Genomic DNA, 22,266 nt, shown 5'->3' on the forward strand with positions numbered 1-22,266 from the left:
AATTATAAATGGGATTGTTTTCTTAATTTCTCTTTCTGATCATTTATTATTTGTGCGTAGAAAAGCAACAGTTGTCTAGATATTAATTTTGTATCCTGTTACTTTACACTTATTGGTTCTAACAGTTTTTTGGTGGATCTGTAAGGTTTTCTATGTATAGTAGTATCATGTCATTTGCAAATAGTGACTGTTTTAGTTTTTCTTTCTAATTTTGAGGCTTTTTATTTATTTTTCTTGCCTGATTGCTCTGGCTAAGACTTCCAATACTATGTTGAATAAAAGTAGCAGGAGTAGACATCTTTGTGTTGTTCCTGGTCTTACATTTTCACTGTTGAATATCATATTATCTGTGGGTGCACATTGTTTCAATATAGTATTATCCTGATAACATTGATTTTAATATCAATAAACATCATTTAAATTTGGGTCAGAGGGGATCCCTGGGTGGCTCAGTGGTTTGGCGCCTGCCTCCAGCCCAGGGCGTGATCCTGGAGACCTGGGATCGAGTCCCGCATCAGGCTCCCTGCGTGGAGCCTGCTTCTCCCTCTGCCTGTGTCTCTGCCTCTTGCTCTTTCTGTGTCTCTCAGGAATAAATAAATAAAATCTATAAATAAATAAATAAATAAATAAATAAATAAATAAATAAATAAATTTGGGTCAAGGTAAAAGCAATAATTTGTTTATTCTGATAAATTACGAATTTCATCGTCTGCCACTTTGGACAGCCTCATACCTTATACTGTTATAAGGTCAACAAAAATGAAGTTAATCATATGTACTGAAGAAGTATTTTTTGCTGAAATCTGAAGCACACTCAGAACAACCCATTGGTGCAAACTTTTGTTTATCTAGATTAGATCCTAAAAGTGATGTCGTCTTAGATTTTCCCACAGTTAAGGGACAGAAAAAGCCTTAGAAACTATGTAATCTAGAGGGTTCCAACTGGTAGTTTACAGGCAAAATTTGGCCAGCAGATGTGTTTTGTTTGGCTTAACAGTGTTGGCTCACAAATAAAAAAATCTAATTAGTCATATTGCTAAATTTTTGAAATTGGATAATTACTTTAGAAATCTGCATTTCCAAATTATCTTGAAAAAAGTGGAAAGTATTGACAACATTGAGCTTGTAGGACAATAGTTAATTGAAGCAGAATACAGGCTGCTCCTTTTATTTATTTATTTTAATTTTTTAGAGAGAGAGGGAGTGCATATGTGTGCAAGCATGGGGGCAGGGTGCTGGTTAAGAAAGGTAGAGGGAGAGGGAAAGGGAGAGGGAGAGAGAGAATCTTAAGCAGGTCCCATGCCCACTGCAGAGCCCAATATAGGACTTGATTTCACAATTCTGAGATCATGACCTGAGCCAAAATCAAGAGTCAGATGATTAACCAACTCAGCCACCCAGCCGCCCCTAGATTGCTTCCTTTATGTGGGGTAAGAGCTCGCTAAATCCCTGTATTGTATGGATGGAGGTTTCTGTGATTTGTCCTGCATAACCGACAGCCCTGACCTGCATATACTTAGGCAGGCCAAAGAATGTTTGTGAGATTTGTGCTGCATAAGAGACCTTGGAAGCTGGTTAGTTGATATTAGCTGGCCTCTAGGTCAGAAATGGCCCTTCTGGTCTGGAGGCTGAGAGCTGTAATTCTTGCCTTATATCCCCACTGGCTCCAGGCTGGGCTGGCTCCCCAGAATGGAATCTGGGAGGGGAGACAAGCACACCTAACCCAGACTCCTTGAATATGCAAAGATGTGATAACATAGAATCAGCTCGTTCCAAATTACATGTAGGTGAACAAATGTTTAACCTCAGACCCCGCCATTTGCCTATAAACATAGCCCTATGGTCAATTGGAAATTTCCCTGATGGGAGGACACATCACCTAGGCCTCTCAAACAGGACTCCAGCCTGGTTATCTTCAAGGGGCTTCCCCAGCTAGTGAGGTTGGATGTTGTAAGTACCTGATTTGATAGAACTTTGTCTCATTCTCCTTTCCTGATTACTATTGTGCTCATTTATGTGCAGATTTCCCTTTTCTTCTTCCTGTTTCTATGGATTTTAATAATATCAGTAAAGTGTTTTTTCCGTTTGAAACTGAGGATACAACTCTCAGAACAGTCCCCAAAGAAACCACCCCTCCCCACTACATAACACCTCAGTTTGCTTTATTTATCCACATTACACACAACCTCTATTTGAATTTATAACATCTGAATCTGCTTGAATCACTTAGTTTTACAGACAAGCAAACAGAGGTTCAGATAAAAGTAACTCTGTCATCAGCTGGTGAGGGACTTAAAATATGGTATAAATATAAACCATTATTAGCTGTGGAACTGATACTAGCTTTCCTTCCCACCTGGCAGCTAAGGACAGAGTTATTTTTGAATGGGTGTGAGCAGAGCAGAAGAGTCTGTAATTTTCCAAGACAAGAAAGCTGAAGAGTGGTTTGGAGACACCAGGATCAGTGTCCCCTAAGTCCCCAAGAGATTAGAGGCTGGGAGCTCCTGGAAGGCAAAGAAGGAGCTGAAAGACATAAAGGGAAAAAGAAAATAAACATCTCTTGTTTCATTATTTTGTTCCTCATCTGCCATACTGGCCTAACAATCTTTGCTGGGAAAACATTTAACTACACTTTGGCGTTGATAGACTTTGGAATGCATGAAAGTCTAAAAAAACACAGAAGAAACTGTGAGATTCCAGCTATATAGATGGCCAAGTCTTAATTTAAAAATATGCTTCTTAAAAGTTCTTTTGAAAGATTTTTAAAAATTTCATCACAAGAAAAAAGAAATTTATAACTAGATGTGGTCATGGATGTTACCTAGACTTACCATGGTGATCGTCTCACCATATACACATATATAGAATAATTAAGTTGTACACTTTTTTTTAAGTTGTACACTTGAAACTAGTATAATGTTAATTCTATCTTAATAAAGAAATAGTTCCTAGAAATCTGTCTTTCCCTATACCCAATTTACCAGTTTCTATCTTTAAATGGATCTTGACTCTATGAGCTTTCTTCAATTTGGCTCCTATCATTACCATGTGAGTTGAGATCACCCCTCATCTCCCCAGCCTCCTAACTAGTCTCATGTTTGTGGTGGGCCCTCCTCAAACCTTCCTGCTCACACCCTCCTGTGCATTGTAAATTGGGAGGTGAGTTACAGCACAGGCCCACAAATCAGTCATTACTTTAGAGCTACAGTGTAATTATACTTATGTGATTCCTTATAGTGATTATATGATTTGTGGGCAATTATCAGGATGTGAAGGTGGCTTTTTCAGAAATTATACTTGGAGTCCAGACGCTAAATTCAGGTAGCAGGGTTTGCTAATGATGGTGTTTGCACCCATAGACGTTAATTCTACTGAAGTATAAGGTGGTTGTGGTTGGGGAATATGAAGTGCTAAATCCTTGCCTGGAATGTCCTAAGGTCTGGAAGACCTAACTGTGGACAGATAGATGACTACCATTGCCACCAACCAGGGACATTTCCAATAAATAAGTGGGAGGCTCACTGAACATTCTATAGCCTAATATCCTCTGATGTCCTTTGTTGAAAATGTATCCTTTGAGCTCATTAGAGCAAAACCGTAATCTGTGGATATCAGAGTCCTCAAGTTTTTTTTTTTTTTTTTTAAGTTTTTATTTATTTGAGAGGGAGAGAAAGAATAGATATGAGTGGTAGGGAGGAGCAGAGGGAGAGGGAGAAGCAAGCTCCCTGCCAAGCTGGGAGACCGACTCCGGGGCTGGATCCCTGAACCCCAAGATCATGACCTGAGCCAAAGGCAGATGCTTAACTGACTGAGCCACCCAGGTGCCCCTCAGAGTCCTCAGTTTCACTAATTCTCAAACTTAATCCTTATGTTTACTAATTCACTGCTTTTAATTTGCTCCCATCGAATTCCCTCTTAACATATTTGACAGAATAGTTTTTTGGTCACCAAAATCTAATTAGGGTATTTGTCTACTCTGAAAATGCAGACCTTTGATCTTGGTATAAATTCTATTCCTCTCAGGATGCCTGGGGGGCTCAGTGGTTGAGCATCTGCCTTCGGCCCAGGGCATGATCCCTGGGTCCTGGGATTGAGTCCCACATCGGGCTCCCTGCATGGAGGCTGCTTCTCCCTCTGCCTGTGTCTCTGCCCCTCTCTCTCTCTCTCTGTCTCTCGTGTGTGTCTCTCATGAATGAGAATAAAATCTTTTAAAAAAAATTAAAAAGAATTCTATTCCTCTCACCTCTTGCTGCTCAAGCTTCTTTTCTACTTCTTTCTTCACACTTTAAAATTCTGGATAAATCCTGGAATGAGTCTTGATCTCTCCAGCCTCTGGAATTCTGCATATCCTATGTTTTTCCGGCCTGGAATATGTTTCCAAACTGCTATGGATTGAATGTGTCCTTCCCAAATTAATATATAGAAACTATAGCTCCCAATGTGATAGCATTTGGAGTTGAAGCTGTTAAGAGGCAATTAGGTTAGATTAGGACATGAGAGTGAAGTGGTCGTGAAGATACGTATGCACTTATAAAAAGAGGAAGAGACGTGTGATCTTTCTGTCTCTGAGTGTAGCCCCCAAGAAACGCCGTGTGAGGGCACAGCCAGGAAAGAACCAGGCCTGATCTTGGACTTCTAGCGTCCAGAACTATTAGAAATGTTTGTTGTTTAAGCCATCCAGTCTATGATATTCTGTTAGAGAAGCCTGAAAAGACACAAACCATGCCTATCAGCTTAATTCTTGTCCATCCATCAGGTTTTCCCTGATAGATTTCCCTGAAAAAAATTTTTTTAATTGAAGTATAATTGACAGACAATATTACATTAATTTCAAGTGTACCACGTAATGATTTATCAAGTCTATACCTTATGCCATGCTCATGCTCACTGCAGGGTAGCTACCATCTGTCACCATACATCACTTATAACACCTTTGACTCCATTCCCTATGCTGTACTGTTACCCCATGACTTATTCAGTCCATAACTGGAATCCTGTATCTCTTAGTCCTCTCCCCCATTTTGCCTCTCCCTCTCCCTCTTTCCCCTCTAGTAACCACTAGTTTATTCTCTGCATTTATTTATTTATTTATTTAGATTTTATTTATTTATTCATGAGACGGGGGGGGGGGGCAGAGACACAGGCAGAGGGAGAAGCAGGCTCCACGCAGGAAGCCCAATGTGGGACTCGATCCCAGGATCCCGGTGTCATGCCCTGAGCCAAAGGCAGACGCTCAACCTCTGAGCCACCCAGGCGTCCCTATTCTCTGCTTTTATGAGTCTGTTTCTGCTTTTTGTTTCTTTGTTTATTCGTTTGTTTTCTTTTGGCTTCCACCTATGAGTGAAATTGTATGGTATTTGTCTTCCTTCGTCTGACTAATTTCACTTAGCATAATACCCTCTAGGTCAGTCATGTTTTTGCGAATGACTGAGTAATATTCTGTTCTATATGTAGATGCATATATGTCACATCTTTATCCATTCATCTATCAATGGATGCTTGGGCTGCTTCCATCATTTGGGTATTGTAAATAATGCTGCAATATAGGGGCACATATATCTTTTTGAATTAGTGCTTTTGTTTTCTTTGGGTAAATACCCAGGGGTAAAATTACTGCATCATATGCTATTTCTACTTTTAAGTTTTGCGGAAACTCTATACTGTTTTCCACAGTGGCTGCACCAATTTACATCCCCACCAACAGTGCACGAGGTTCCTTTTTCTCCCTGAGATGTCTTTATGACTTCTCTAGTCTGGGTTGGTTACTCTTCCTTAGTGTCTCCATAACACCTTATACTTCACTTTCATGTGGTTACTGTGCTTTATCATAAAATCTTATTTACTGTTTTGTATCTTTTACTTGACCATAAACTCTGTGGTGACAGAGATTATGTCCAGCTTGTCTGCAGTTTTATCCTTAGCTTTTAGCAGGTGGTAATAAATATTAATAAATTAGTAAATATTGGCTAGATAAATGAATAAATTAGTTAGCAGGAGTAAGCAATTGAAGAAAGCAGCCAAGCAAACAAAAACAACAAAAGAAACTTTTTTTTTTTTTTAATGTATGATGCTCTTTATCTTAGAGGTAGCTACATCCTTACATTTTTAAAGACAGCTTTAACTTGGCTGTAGTCAGATGAAGTAATTGGCGGGTGAATTTGTCATGACCTGTCTGATTCATTTTAGTTTCTTGTCTTTGTTTTCTGCAAAGACAGAAAATCCCTTTAAAATCCCACAGTTTAAAAACTCAGTAATAGAAGAACTTAATAGACAGTGTCTTCCAACAACTGTATTTCTGTATATGTTAGGTGCTTACCCTTTGCAAGCTTGGGGGTTCACAGGGCCTGCAGCTGATTATATTAACCCAAACTATAATCATTTCCTTTGGCATAAATAAAGTCAAGCAGTTAGTGAGAGGCCAAAGGCCCTCGCAGCCGTTTTAGTACAATTTGGATGGATGCAGATGAAATTACAGAGTCACATTTTATTTGTTGGCTGCTGTCCCAATTATGAGCTTAGTCACATCAGAGAGTTCAGAGAGATCAGAAGTGGGGGTGGGGAGAGAATGCACAGTTCTAAATAATTATTCCATGACAGGATGGGCTTTCATTTGCTCTGACCAACATAAAGATTAACTCTAGACCTCTGACCATCTGATCCTATGTGGATTAAAAAATTCTCCAGTCTTCCAAAAACATTAATTATATTCTCTTTAAAAAGTTTAACATTTATGCAGCTGGTGGAGGGGGTAGGGGTGTTGGGAAGAGATAGGGTAGAGAGAATGGCTGATTCAGACGCTGCAATTATTTTGGGACTGGAAACAGAATTGAAATGACCCAGATGGTTAGCCTAATGAAGCTGAACCAAAATTTATGCCAAGAGCAGTCAGAGCCATGTTTCCATTTCTGTGTGAGAGGGAATATGTATGTGTGTGTGTTTGTGTGTGTGCGCGCGCACGCACAAGTGGGCATGCATGATTGATTTTGGCTGAAGAGGGCTTGGGGTTATAGGAATAAAAGTGTGGCAGGCCAAGATGAATGCACATAGGAAAGAAATCACAACAAAACACAGAGCCTTTTCCTGCTACAGTCTGGCCTCGGGCAGGCCTGCTGCCTCTCAATTGCACCAGTGTGGAAAATCCTCTTTCCTTTGGCTTTTAAAATAGACCGTATTTCCTGGGAGTGTATGGTGCCTTTTGGATAAGGTGCTTAAGGTAGATCAAGCCGAGCAGGGGACATCCATGCTGCTGACTCGTGCCAGGGCAGTTGTCCAAAACTCTATCGCTAGCAAAAGACATATTGTGCTACATGCTGGTGTGACTGCTACTATCACCTTGTCTGTGGACTTTGGTTTATTTAACCTACAGGAACCAGCATACCTGCTTCAGTGCTGTGAGGCAAAGGGTGAGGACAGGGCTCAAAGCCAATTCCATATCTACCTAGGCTTTGAAACTATTAAAGGGTTTAAAATTTTGATTAAAGTAGTTAATATATGTAAATCTTTAGGACACTGCCTGGTACATAATATCGAGTAATTACGTTTTAGCTTTAGTATTATTACTATTTTATTATTTAATATCATAGCTGTGGGATTTGCTGAGTTTATCATTCAAAGGTACTTCTCTAATAAACAAGAGGAGCCACGAGCTTTTCACTGGACAAGAAAGGACACAGACTTGAGAACTGATATGGTAACTATGCCACCTCGTATAATTGAGAATAAGCCTTAGTTTCCTTAGATGTAAAATAAAATTAGGTTGGGGCAGAGCATTCCTAGAATGCCCCCCCCTCCATAGGGGGAAATCATATTTATTGCCTACAGGTCTATGTGTTATGACTGTGTAGGGTACTTTACATATATGAGCTCATTTAATCCTCACAGAGCACTTTTGAATTTGGCTTTAGGAGAATTAAATTCTTAGAACTAAGAACATTACAAAATAGAAATGATTTTTATTTATTGAGTACATGCCTTATATCATTATTTCCTCATGATCACCCTACCAGTTATATTATTATCATCCAGATCTGTAAGTGAGACAACAATGGCTCAGAGAGACTCGGTGATTCACAAAGATCACATAGCCAGTAAGTGCTGGAGCAGAGATTTTTTTTTTTTTAAAGATTTTATTTATTTATTCATGAGAGACACAGAGAGAGAAGCAGAGACACAGGCAGAGGAAGAAGCAGGCTCCTTGCAGGTGAGCCCGACGTGGGACTGAATCCCCGGTCCCCAGGATCACACCCTGGGCCAAAAGCAGGCGCTAAACCGCTGGGCTACCTGGGCTGCCCCGAGGAGCAGAGATTTGAACTCGTGTCTCCTCAATTCATAAGTCCATGTTCTTACTACTAAAATAGAGCTGCTTTGTGAGATCGCCTTCTTATTAAGCCACATCGGTTCTAATCATACTTGGATGAATCCAAGATGCACTTACTTGATAATAAATTCTATTGACACTATTCAAGAGCTAAGGGAATAAAAAGTGTCCCAGGGAAAAGCATGCTTCAGAAAGCACAGCTTGCCATATGTGCAGAGGAGAGGAAATTAAGTGAGAAGAAACCAAATTGGTGAGTGCTTCTGAAGACACAGTGATATAAACAATTTCTAAACCAGAGATATGATGTGGTATCAGCTCCAGTGTGAAGGTGTATGTACGTGTTGGGGGAGGAGAGAGATTTAAATAGTGCAGGTCCTGACTCTTCTCTCACAGGAAAGAGTGGAGGCTGCTGCTCCCATGGGCTTTCCATGCATGGGGACAGGGATAAGGTTGTGGGGGGCAGTGGGAATGACCACCCCGCATACGTCCTGCGGCTCAGTGGGTACTGCCGTGTGGATTCTCGCTTGGGCCTTGTGTTTGGGAGGGATTGCTTTGGGAAGTGTACTGGGAGTGGGAGGGCGGCAGGATTTTCCCTTCTTGTCTGAGTGTGGAGGCCCTGGCTCCCGCTAATGGATTGCTCATAACGGCAGTCTGTGTCTCCTGGGCTAGGTAGCGCACTGAAGCCCCAACTCTGTCTTGTCTCTGTTGTTGTTGTTGTTGTCATCATGTAACCCCAAGCAAGTCATTCCACCTCACTGAACTCTGAGGATAACAGCGATCACCTACCTCGCAGGGATTCTGTAAGGAATGGACAATAAACATGAATATAAGTGCCACATAAAGAAATGCTAAGTAGCGCTATTAATCCTCCTGTGGACCGTGGTATGTCTATCTAATTTGCTAAATCTCTCTTGAGTGACAAGAATACAGGACCTCAGGATAGGATGTTCTTGCAAAAACAGTTTAAGCCACAAAGCTGATCACGTTAGGGGGTCTGGCTCCAAGGGTGGCAGACGAATGGAGAGAGGTAAGGCCAAAAAGTCATTATTAACTCAGTCTACTGGGCTCTGGAGTCTGTAGCACATTCCATGGTACTTCAGTGCCTTTCTAGTTAAAAGTCACTTTCTCAGAGTGCAAATCTTTACTTTTATCTTTCTAAACAAAACTTGATGCTGAACTTTGGAATATGAGTTTTGCGCAAGTGCTGCAAGTACAGAATCAGGAGAATGGATGTTTTTATTCAGTCTTTCTGTGTGCTTGGTTCAGGTAGAATTGCTCAACTGTTGGCAGTGATCCGTGAAGCTGCTGGCTGCCCTGGGTTCCTAAATGGTTTTGAAAACTCCTGGAAACCATTGCAGCGTGCGGCAGAAGGAAGCAGCCCTGCTTGCTTCAGGGGAGTTTGGGGTTCAAGCTGCTGGCTCTTCCTCGTACCAGTCACACTCACCATGGCTTTGGGCAACAAGACTTGATTTCTAAATTTCTAGGTTTTGTGTTGATAGTGGAAAACGCCTCCTGTAGCGGGATTCCGTTGCATCAGTCTCTAACACACAGATGGTTGAAAGCGGTTTCAACCAAAATTTGAATTCACTCATTCCTTCGTTTGACAACATGTGTAGTTAACTTTTAGGAGATAACTATTTCCGTTGACTATATGATGTCTGATTAGCTGTTTTAAGACTAGGATGGGGGCAGACTTTATCTTTGCTTTCAAATGGGATGCCTTGGTCTGGGTTTTCAAAGTTAGAGTTTTGTTGCTTCTGGAACTTTCTTGTCCTGGTTTCCCTGACACTATTTGGCCTTTCGTTGACTTTGTTGGTGATTTCTTGTCAGTTTCTTCCTGCTGGCTCCTCTGCTGGACCTTTAAGCTTTGGAGTGATTTAGTTAATGCCTGCTCCTTGATCCTATTCTCTTTTTGAACCCTTTGTTAAAATATTGGGAGGTCATCAAATATTGATAACTCTGAAATTTATATCTTGACTCTGACCCTGCCTTGATTTTCAGACTCTATATCCAATTCTCTTTCTGATTCTCCACATGGAAGATGGAATTGGAACTTTCAAATTAACATGTGGAGAACTGAACTTTTGATTTCTCCTTCTCCAAACCTGCCTCTCCCCCAGGCTCTCTTATCTTCTTTAATGGTGACACCAGCCATTTGACTGATCAGGCCAAGCACTTAAGGAGTTTCTCTGATTGCTCTTTTGCCATTACATTCCTGCCCAATCCATTGACAAGTCCAAGAAGTATTGAATACGAGCACTTCTCACCATCCACCCTGCCATTAGCATGGTTCAGGCCATGCTTCTCTTATTTGGGCTACACTGCAATAGTCATCTAAATGATATTCCTACATCAGTCTTGTCTCCTAGAGTTTATTCCCCATATGGCATGAGGTGGGATGTATTACTTATGCTTTTTATTCATTTTTATTTCATAGGTGAAGAGACTTCAAGGAAATAACTGACTTGTTTCAGACCATACATGTATAATGATGGAAGGACTTGAATCCAGTTCTCCATAGCCCTAAAATAGTTAACCTTTGAATGATTTCAGTCCCACCACCTAATCATTTAAAACTAGAAAGTTTAATTTAAAGACTCTACTAATAGCAGCTAAAGATTATATAACACTTACTATGTACTGGGTATGGTTAGTTCCAAGGGCTTTATGTAATTTCGACTCATTAATCTTATATTAACCCAGTGAACCATCAACTATTACTATTGCTATTTAAACATGGAGGAAACTGAGGCACAGAGCTGCTAAGTGTCCTGCCCAAGTTATGCAGCCAGCAGGCAGCAGAGGGGCGATTCAGACACAGGCATCTGGCTCTAGAGTTGTGCCCTTGACTGCTGTGTTATCCTGGCACTCTGTTGAAGCTCTAAGTTTGATCCAACATGATCCATTAGTCTGTTTAGGGGTGCTTTTTTTTTTAGACATTAGTTATTTTGCCCATTAAACAAATTAACTATGATAACAAAAAGTATTCATTATTTTACCAGTTGCTTCTCAAGTAGAGCTAAGAGGTGAATTGTAGTAGCTTTTAGGGTTTTTTGTTTTGTTTTGTTTTGTTTTGTTTTTTTCTTATACACATGTGATTTTTTGGGCACACAGTTTTTTAGCTCTAGGTGATATTTACCCCAGGGACAGACCCAAAATGAACTCCTAAATTACCTCAAATATTTTCTATTTGGTAACATTTCCCCAAAAGGCTCTGCCCTGAAAACTGCTATGTGAAACAGCAAATCCTATCGTGTCCCAAAGGGGCCGCTTGCAGTTTAAAAAATCATCGGTCTCTCTCCCTTGCCCCTGTGCTATGCTTGGTAGATTTATTTAGCCAGGGACAACTTCAGAAAGGATTGGCAATTTGAACGGAGTCTTGATGAGCTGAAGAAAATTTTGAATATTGGAAAGAAGAGATTTCATTCATGCCAACTTCACATTGTGGACTGTAAAGAAACAGCAACCCTGTTTGCAATTTAATTTAATGATGTGATGCTAATTTCTTTCTGTCTCAAAGGTAAGACATTGTATAGTTTGCCTGGGTAATCTGTAATGTAACATCACCCAGGAACAGAATTCTGCTTCCTTTCACTCCTGGAAAGGAGTGGACTGCCTCTCCAACCCTTCCTTCTTTGTGAATAATTCTTTGTTGATAAGAGACTCATTATCATTATTGATTCGACTTTGCCATCTCTGATGTCGGCAAATACCTTGCTCATTTTAATCTGTCTCAAAGCTGTTTTATGCTTACTATGTTTTAATTTGTCCCTAGATTGTATTTGCCTGATGCTTAGAGTAAAGATTGAGGACTCTCTTGGGGCGTTTTGTTTGGAGATACATGATGGTCCTGAAGGATAAGCTTGGAGACTGGCAAACAGAACTTCTTGGTGACAACCTCCCTCTGCCTGTTGCCTTGAGCCTAGACTCATAAACTAAAGCAGGGGATACATTTCTATAGCAAAACCTTTAATCCACTTACATTTTTAACTCAGGGAGGATTTTTTTCTTCTTCAATCCTTAACATTTTCCTCTCCCTGTGATGCTCTATTTTTCTGTTGACCTCTACAAATATCAACTCTGCTAGATTTTGGGTGAGTTCAAAGTTTTATTATATGCTATGAAGATGATATTTACATAATACTTTGAAGTAATTCCGTATTCACAGAGAAGTTGCAAGTGTGGAAAAACAAATTCCTGCGTCTTTATTGCTCAGATACCCCAATAGTTATCATTTTACTGTATTTGCTTGACATGATGCTAATTTGAAATGACCATTTCTTATTTCTCAGAGTTCTAACAAGCTCACTACTTGTGTAGAGCATAGAAATGAAGGGTCTGTTTGGATGCTAATGGGAGGAGGACTACAGAGGTGATGAGATTATTGTTAGAAGGAGGGGACGAAGAGGGGGGACAATTATTGGAGGAAACAGTGGAAATTTTGTAGTATCTGTCTTAAGAATGCTATGATTCTCCAGTAGGCGGGTGTGCTAGACACGGGGCGCCAGCAACGCTAGTTTCTTCCAGGTACTCAGAATATCTCACTTTCCAAATAGGCTCAAATGTCAATTTTCCCTTATAAATGGGCAATAAATAACAGTATTCCTACTTCGGTGGCTAACAGTGATGCAGAAAATAAAGTCAAGCACAAAAAGTTACCCCTTTGGGACACTACATGGAAATGATAAGGGTTTTCCTGATGCTGCCAATTGATTCACCCTTTGAGGTGTCTGAATGACCCGTGGGTCACACGGCCAGGGAGATTGTTGGCGAAGGGGCAATTGCCAGACCTCTCAGCGGTGTGCACCATTCTGATGGGCACAGCCCCTGGCTCTCCCGCCTGGCCTGGGAGGGAAATGAGTAATGGGATTTGAATTGGCAAAAACAAGGATTTTCACTTTAAAAGGGATCTTTTATTCTTGAGCCAAAGCCAATTGAAATACCCCGAGCTTGGGCCTTTTTATTCAGACAAGAACAATGAGATCAATTTTCAACAGAAAATGAGGGAAGAAGAGACAGCGGCTGAGGTAATAGGCTGTAAAGGACAGAGTTTGAAATTAAATATTATGGCTTAAATAGTCCTGTAATTCAAGCTACCCTTCACCCCCACCCCCACCCCCCCAGTCTTGTATTAAAGAAATAAAACAAAAAAAACTCCTTATCACAAAATGGGAGACAATCTTTCTCTAATAGTAGAAAATTCTCTCTGCAGCATGAATTTGAGCTATAGCGATTTGATTTCTATGGAGATAAAGAGGCAGGGAAGTTAGTGGTGTTTGGAAGGGAATGTAAATGCGGTGTTAAGGAGTGAGGAGGAAAACTTCACGCAGGCTGGCTTATTAGAATTTTGCTGTATTTTATCCTGTTTTCACAGAGCAGCAGAAGGGATGTAGGAAAGTTTTTATTTAATTTTTAGGGCAATTAGGGAAAGGCAGCCCAGGCTGAGTGACTTTAGACTGCTCATTACCTTCTGGCGGGCAGAAGGAGAGTGCATATTTTAAATGTTAAGATCAGATTATTTATAAGTTTCACTTTGAAATTCAAGGGCATGGAAGGAACGATAACTCGATTAACAGAGGAAACAGCCTTATGTACACAGCTGGTTTCATCTCTGTAATAGGTCAGAATCTGTGGAGCAGCATTTCTTAGTCTCTTCCTGGAAATGACAGATTCTGGGGGGGGGGGGGGAACCAATGAGGTTTAAAAAGGAAAATGACTTTTAGACATTTTCCTCCCAAACCTTTTAAGTAATGTTGTGAAGGGGGATAGGCATTTTTAGAGATCTTGTGTTACTGTCCAGTAATGGTGATGTTAATGCCGCATCTTTCTTGGGATGGATTACTGTTTTGAATTCCCTTTTTTTTTTTTTTTTTAAGATTTTATTTATTTATTCATGAGAGACAGAGAGAGAGGCAGAGACACATGCAGAGGGAGAAGCAGGCTCCATGCAGGGAGCCCGATGCGGGACTCGATCCCAGGACCTCAGGATCACACCCTGAGCTGAAGGCAGATGCTCAACCACTGAGCCACCCAGGTGCCTCAGTTTTGAATTCCTTGGGGGGATCTATCCGCTGTGGCTGGGGGCAGGGAGGAGTCACAGAGGACACACATGGTGGCTGCCCACTACTCCTGTGTCTCAGATGGAAGGAAGGCCCTGAAGAGTTGTTTATTATATCCAACTAGTCTTTGTGTGTAGGAGAAACAATTTGTTATTTAAAATCCCAGCAGACCGTGGCTGCTTCTGAATCCTAAGGAAGTAGCAGAGTGTCTCTTTGGAATAGATGAGCCATTTAGCCGTGGGAAAAAAAAAAAAAAAGATAAGCTTCAGGGAATGGTTTGGAACACATAGGAATGAGAAAAAGAATTAACTGCCTTTATCAATAAAACAAGAATTTGGAGGGACTGGACAAGAGAAAAGGAGACCAACTGTAATGAGGAAGCTAAGGATTTACAGAGTATACTGTGAGCGTGGCCAGGGGCATGGCTGAAGGGCATTTACAGTACAGATATCTTATATTCATTTTTAATTAGGTTTGCTAGGCAGTGCAGCAGCATAGCCCTCCTGTCTCTCCCTAAACCTTCCTAGACATCTGACCTATGCCCAGTCCTCAGTTTGCTGGTTCTTCAGATAGAGGGGAGCTAGCGGTTGAAGCAGTGTGAAGGGTATAGTGAAAGGATCCTTTTAAACCAGCTAATAGAACTCGCAAGGGACTCTAAGCCAGAGCCTCCCAGGAGAAAGATAAATCCCCTTTTTCCTCTCCCCTTTTCTGAGGAATCTCAGTAGAGGTTGGGAGGGACAGCAAAATTTCCTCTCCTGGTGAAATGGGAAAATTTCAAGAGATGCTAACTCCAGATGAGTTTTGGGGCAGACAAGTAGGAACCATATATAAGTTGAAATAAAATGAATGTGGTAATATGGAGGAATTTTTAGATTGTCCTTTAAAGGTTTCTCTTGAACCTAAAGCCATTTATAACTTCATTTTTCTCTAAGAGAACATGGAATACATGCTGCATGTATTATCATGGTGGGGGTGGGGCACTGGTAAGACTTCAAAGTGTGCCTTTCTGCCAGGAGAGGGGTTCACTGGGAGTCATGTACACTGGGTGTTTCCAGGGTTGCTCTGTGCTAACACCATCACATTCTTCACAGTAGGAGGGAGCAGAGGTGTGATTCCCACCAGCCTTCTGGCTGCTATCCTTGTGTTGGACATTAAACTCAGAGCAAAAGTAAAACAGCGCTGTAGAAAATTCAAGCTAGTAAGCTGTTCTGAAAAAAATGTTTTGCTTCGTCAGTTTTCAATTTTTCATTCTGTGGAAGACAATGAATTTCTAGGTGCCATTTTTAAAGGTGCCAAGAGAATCAAGGTAGTTCCACTAGGGTAATGAGTTCCTGTTATTGATGTCTTCATTTATTCACTCATTCTTTTATCAAGCATATATTTAATGCACATAATGCTTTTGAAAGATGCTGGGTATTGAATGCATAAAATGACAGACTTTTAAATAAGGTATTAAAGTACTGAGATAAATGTTAATAGAAGGCCATATAAAGTGCTAAAGGGAACACAGAATACAGTCGCATTAAATAGTTACTCCTAAAATTGGGGACAGAATAAGATGAGGGAAGAGGAGAGATTTTGTCTGTATTTCACTCTACCTTTCTTTTTTACCACTTATCAGAAAAGATATTTCTATTTCTTAACTGCTTCCAAGCTTTTATGTCACTTCTTCTAAGACACTGTTTTTGTTACAGGAATCTCACTATAGATAGTGGTTTATTTCTTGAATTTTTTTTCCAGTATTAAGCTTTTATGGACTAGCCATGTGGCCCTGACAACCAGGCATACCATTGCCTCAATGGGAAGTTGGCTTTTTTTTTTTTTTTTTTTGAGTTTCAGATGTACCTTTGAAATAGAATTTAATTAGAATCATCTGTATGATGATATTTTAAGTATAAATTCCTAGCCATTAGGATAAATTTCAAGAACAAGCCTATAGAGGTATAACTGCAGCTATGAAAAAAAATGTTTCTACCCCTAACTTGAAAAGCCCATCATAACACAGTTTTTCTTCCTTTTTTTTTTTTTAAGGTTTTATTTATTTTATTTTAGAGAGAAAGATAGAGTGTGCATGAGCAAGGGGAAGGGCAAAGGGTAAAGGAGAGAGAGAATCCCAAGCAGACTCCACACTAAGGGCAGAGCCCAATCCAGGGTTCGATTCCATGACCCCAAGACCATGACCTGAGCTGAAACCAAGAGCCAGACGCTTAACCAACTGAACCACCCAGGTGCCCCCCTCCATATCACATTTGAACTATCTTGCCACTAGTTGCCTTAATTCCTGTGGGTACCATAGGCTGGAGAAATTTGGCATTGTTGAATTCAACATTGAACATTGGTTTTATTTATTTTTTATTTTTATTTATTTTTGTTATTTTTAAAATATTTTATTTATTTATTCATGAGAGACACACACACACAGAGAGAGAGAGAGAGAGAGAGAGGCAGAGACACAGGCAGAGGGAGAAGCAGGCTCTATGCAGGGAGCCCCACATGGGACTGGATCCTGGGTCTCCAGGATCACACCTTGGGCTGAAGGCAGCGCTAAACCACTGAGCCACTCAGGCTATCCTGAACATTGGTTTTAAAAGTCTACTCATTTTCCAACAACAACAACAAAACCCCAACAACCTGATTCAAAATGGGTAAAAGTCTAGACAGATGAGACATTTTTTCTTTTTCTTTTCTTTTTTTGAGACATTTTTTCAAAGAAGATATGTAAATGACGAAGAAGTGCTTGAAAAGATGCTTAATATCACTAAACATCAGAGACATTTAAATTTAAACCACAATGAGATACTGTTGCTTCATACCAATTAGTATGACTACTATAAAACAAACAAAATGTAACAAGTATTGAGAAGGATGTGCAGAAATTGGAATGCTTGTATATTGTTGGTGGGATCATAAGTACAGTTGCTGATGAAAACACTATGGCAGTTCCTCAAAAAATTAAACACTATGGCAGTTCCTCAAAAAATTAAAATTCTAAAAATAGAATTAGCATGTGACCCAGCAATTCCATTTCTGACTATATACACAAAAAAATTGAAAAGAGTCTCAAAGAGATTTGTACACCCCTGTTCATAATGGCCTTATCCATAATCGTTAGAAAGTGAAAGCAATCCAAGTGTCCATTGATAGATGAATGGATAAGCAAAATGTGGTGTGTGTATACACACACATACACATACACACACGCACGCACACATGTGATGAAATATTATTCAGCCTTAAAAGTGAAGGAAATTCTGACATAACATTGATGAGCCTTGAGGAATGTAATGTAAGTTACAATTATATTAACTTATGTCAAGTGTAATAAGCCAGTTACAAAAAAGCAGGTACTGTATGATTCCACTAATATGATATACCTAGAGTAGTCAAAATCACAGAGACAAAAAGTAGAACAGGGGCATCTGGGCGGCTCAGTGGTTGAGCATCTGCCTTTGCCTCAGGTTGTGATCCTAGGGTCCTGGGATTGAGTTCCTGCATGGTTCCCTGCATGGAGCCTGCTTCTCTCTCTGCCGATGTCTCTCTCTCTCTCTCTCTCTGTTGCTCATGAATAAATAAATAAAATCTTAAAAAAAAAAAAAGTAGAACAGTGATTTTCAGGGGAAGAGGAATGGGGAGTTGTTATATGTTCCAGGGAGTTATGTGTATAGAGTTTAAGTTTTGCAAGATGAAAAGAATTCTGGAGATGGATGGTGGTGATGGTTGCACAACCATGTAAATAAACTTAATGCCACTTAACTGTACATTTAAAAATGGTTAAGGTGGTACATTTTATGTTATATGCATTTTACCACAATAAAAAAATTGGAAAAAGAGGAAAAAAGTCTATGCATTTACTTTCTGAAATGGTTAACTCCTATTTGGGAATGAGACAGATCTGTTGTTTTCTTAACCAAGTCTCAAATGCTAATAGTAAATTCTATATTGTGGTTTTAGTTAGGCTATGTTAGTAAGAAAATAGTCTGACCTAAACTATTTGTAGTGGATGCTATGGTGTGCCACACATCTCTCCGGCAAGACCAAGAGTCACATCACCCCAGCTGCTGGGAGTGTTAGATGCCATGGCTCATAGCAGATTCCCTACCCACCCTGCTCAGGCACTGCCCTCAGCAGAAGGGAGCTGTGTCACTCAGGGATGCACCTTCTCCCTGTATCTGTTAACTGGTTGATATGGAGATAAACCTGTCTGACTGTTTTACCTCAATTTGGGAAAACTCTGAAGGGCTATGTGTAATAGAGAAAAATATTCCATTTGAGAATAGCTCCTAGCATTCTGTTGGGCCTTGGTAGAGATGGTGAAGCTAAAACTGGGGTCAGAATTGTCCATTATGAGCTGGGTTTGGTAAGACCCACCAGGTCACCTCTAGGCAGGATCAGCAGCAATTTATCAAATGATGGTAATAATACATTCAAAATCAAGCATGGACAAGGCAAGGCATAAGTAAATGTAGAAACCCATATCAACCACCACTCTTACACTGGCATTAATCCCTTAGCTCAATCCTCTGGCCTTGTGGGGGGTGTCTTATAATCAACTAATTGAGAAAGAAAAAGTCCTAGCTTGGTTTATGAATAATTTGGCTTATTCCATGGATAGAAGTTGAAATGAGACACCTGCTTCATTATAGCACCACTTGAATGTGACTTTAAAAGATAGCAATGAAGGGATACCTGAGTGGCCTAGTTGGTTGAACATCTAACTCTTGCTTTTGTCTCAGGTCATGATTTCAGGGTCCTGGTATCGATCCCAACCTTGGGCTCTGCACTCAGTACAGAGTCTGCTTGTCTCTCCCTGCCCCCTGCTTGTGTTCTCTCTCTCTCTCTCTCTCTCAAATAAATAAACAAACAATTAAATAAATAAAATCTTAAAAAAGAGAGAGAGAGGGAGAGAGCAATGAAGAGAAATGCCTGTAGGGTCAGCACTTTGTGACAAGAGACATGTGCTTTAGTAAAGATATATGTAGATTCCTGAGTGGTGGCAAATGCCTTGTTGTTAAAGCAGGGGCTAGCTAGAAGGGAGAAAGATTTGAAAATAGGGACAAGGAGATCTGAGCATGTGGGAGTAGGTACAAAGTATAAAGATCTTTGTAGTGATGTCAATTCCCGTCAGGGAGCATTCTCTATGGGAGAGATATGGACAACCAAGCAAACCGAACAATCTGCCAGTCAATATCAGCCAGGCTCTGTCATCTTTTACTCCAATGCCAGCCCAACAGAGTAGTCACTGTGAAGCGGTAGAGTCTATGCATGGGCCCCAAAGCATGGACTGGCACTTGCGAAGGTTGAGCTAGCTGCTGTTGCTTCCAAATGTCTAACATGCCAGCCACAGGGCTCAACATTGAGCCCCAGTATAACACAATAGGAAACCATTTAGGCACAATGGTGGCAGGTTGATTACATTGAACTCTTTCCATCATGGAAAGGGAAGCTATTCATCTTGACTAGAGATGACACATATTCTAAGTATGGATTTGCTTTTCCTATTTGCAGGATGTTTCTGTCTAGGGCCGTATATAATGTTTGATCTAGTAATCTAGTAACCTATTTCACATGATCTCAGACCAGAGGACCAACTTTATAGTAAAAGAGATGAGCATTGGGCACATGACCATGGGATCCAGTTATCCTTTAACATACTACACCTCCCAGAATATCCTGACCTGACAGACTGATGAAATGGACCTTTGAAGGCTCAACTCAGGTACCAGTTTAAAGATGAAACTCTTTGAGAATAAGGCACTACTCTCCAGTATGTGTTATATTCCATCAATCAAAAAATGAGTTCAGAAATAGAAGTGATCCTGTTTACTAGAACTCTTAATGATCGGCTTGGATAATTTGTTCTTTTTCCTGTGATTTTAAGTTTGGAACCTTCCATCAGGGAACACCAAAAGAGTTCTTTTAAACCTTCAGCTATAGCTGCCACCTGGTTACTTTGAATGTCTTGTAAGAACCTAGTGGACAAGAAGGAGAGTCATTATATTGGCAAGAAAGTTGGCCTTGATCATTGAGAGGAAGTAGAGTGGCTGTTACGTGACAGCAGCAGGAGGTACATATGTAACATCCAGATGATCTACTGGATCATCTCTAGATACTCCCCTCTTCAATTTTAGTGATAGCCAGGTACAACAACCATGGACTGAAAATGGCCAGATGCCTAGGGGTTCAGACTCCTCAGGGGTGAGGGTCTGAGTTGCTTCAAGAAGTATGCTATTTATGCTGAAATGAGTAGTAGATGAAGAAGAAGATAAGTAGCTTTTATGCTCTAAAGACTAGCTGTGGTGGCTGCTGTATTTTGTTCTTTTGTAAGCTTCCCTGGGAGAAAAAAAAGACTGATTAAAATTCGGAAGTTCTTCTTCCCAGGTTGAGTGGACTTACTATATGATGCACGTAGATGTACGTAGTACAAGGACGAGCCATTATCATGCTGTGTGAGCCTCCCAGCTGCCCCTTTCAGGATTGAGGCACTCATTCCCTTACTGGGAGGAGTTCTGGCTGCTTATAGTTCCCAACTAAAACCGTCCCTAGGAATTTTCCTTGTCAATGGGAGGTAACTCACCCACAGTACTTTCCCTTCTCTGGGGGAAACTTTGCTTAGTGACTGGTCTATACAGAGAATATGAAGATCTAGGCCCCTTTGCTTTAGTTCAGGCTAACTCTGCAGAGCCATCCTAGCTCCAGACCTCCTCATGAGATGGGCTGAGGCTTCTGATACACCTGTATGGTAGTTCAACTTCTCACTCTCCTTAGTCCTGCTTCTCTCATTTCTTTAGAGGTGTTGTTTCCTACAGTGCTTTATATTAAACCTCCCCCCCCACAAATCTCTGCTATGTAGCTCGTTTCCTTTGGAATCTGACTCAGGCCTAGGGTGATTTCAAGTGTGCACAGAACCCAAATTCAGGAAAAGCTGAACTCTCCAGATTCCGGAAGCCGAAAAATCTTAATAGAGCTAAGCCATGTGGAGCCAGTTTCCAGAAGTAAAGGGTTTGATCTTCATTTCAGGCATTGTCCATTAATGTGAATTAGCTATGCTATTTGAGTCTGCTCCTCTGTATCTGTTTGCTTCCACTTCTCAAATTCTTGATTTATGCCCAGATCAAATGGTATAAAGAGGGATCTGTATCTCCCTCCAAATACTAACCAAATACAAAAGAGGAAATAATGACTTTATAGTGAAGAAATCTGGCAGAAACCAACTTGACTGTGTGATCAAGGTAAATATTACCTTGGGACAGGTAAGCACAATGTGTCTCGAAATGTAGTTTCTGAGAAGAGTACAGTGTCATTTCTTTGGCATTGCTGCCTTGGATGCTTTGGTTGATTGTGGTCATGAGTACACAGTGGATAGACCTAAGTTTAGGGTCACCTTATAGAATAAAAGACCTGTACTCCTTTGTTTGTTTCAAGTTTTTATTTAAATTCCAATTAGTTAACATACAGTGCAATATTAGCTTCAGAAATAGAATGTAGTGATTCATCACTTACATACAACACCCAGTGCTCATCACAAGTGCCCTCCTTAAAAACAAACAAACAAACAAACAAACAAACAAACAAAAAACCAAACAAGCGCCCTCCTTAATCACCATCATCCATTTAGCCCATTCTCCTTCCACCTCCCCTGCCCAGCTACCCTCAGCTTGTTCTCTATAGTAAAGAGTTCATTTTATGGTTTGCCTCTATCTTTTCTTTCCTTATGTTTGTCTGCTTCATTTCTTAAATTCCACATATGAGTGAAATCATATGGTATTTGTCTTTCTCTGACTTATTTCACTTAGCATGATGCTCTCTAGTTCCATCCATGTGGATGCAAATAGCAAGATTTCATTCTTTTTATGGCCAAATAATATTCCATTTTATATATACCACAGCTTC

The 22,266-nt window shown here is 40.4% G+C and overlaps 1 long non-coding RNA gene across 1 annotated transcript in view; it reads left to right on the top strand.

Moving 5' to 3' along the window:
- Window positions 1-1,850: 1,850 nt before the first annotated feature.
- The window catches only part of LOC118350679 (uncharacterized), a 112,853-nt gene continuing 92,437 nt past the window's right edge, over window positions 1,851-22,266 (top strand). Inside the window, exon 1 of the long non-coding RNA XR_004804932.2 lies at window positions 1,851-1,950. This is a non-coding gene — a long non-coding RNA (uncharacterized LOC118350679). The remainder of the gene's footprint in view (window positions 1,951-22,266) is intronic.

The sequence above is a fragment of the Canis lupus genome, chromosome 15 (assembly GCF_003254725.2).
Source record: "Canis lupus dingo isolate Sandy chromosome 15, ASM325472v2, whole genome shotgun sequence".
Lineage (NCBI taxonomy): Eukaryota > Metazoa > Chordata > Mammalia > Carnivora > Canidae > Canis > Canis lupus.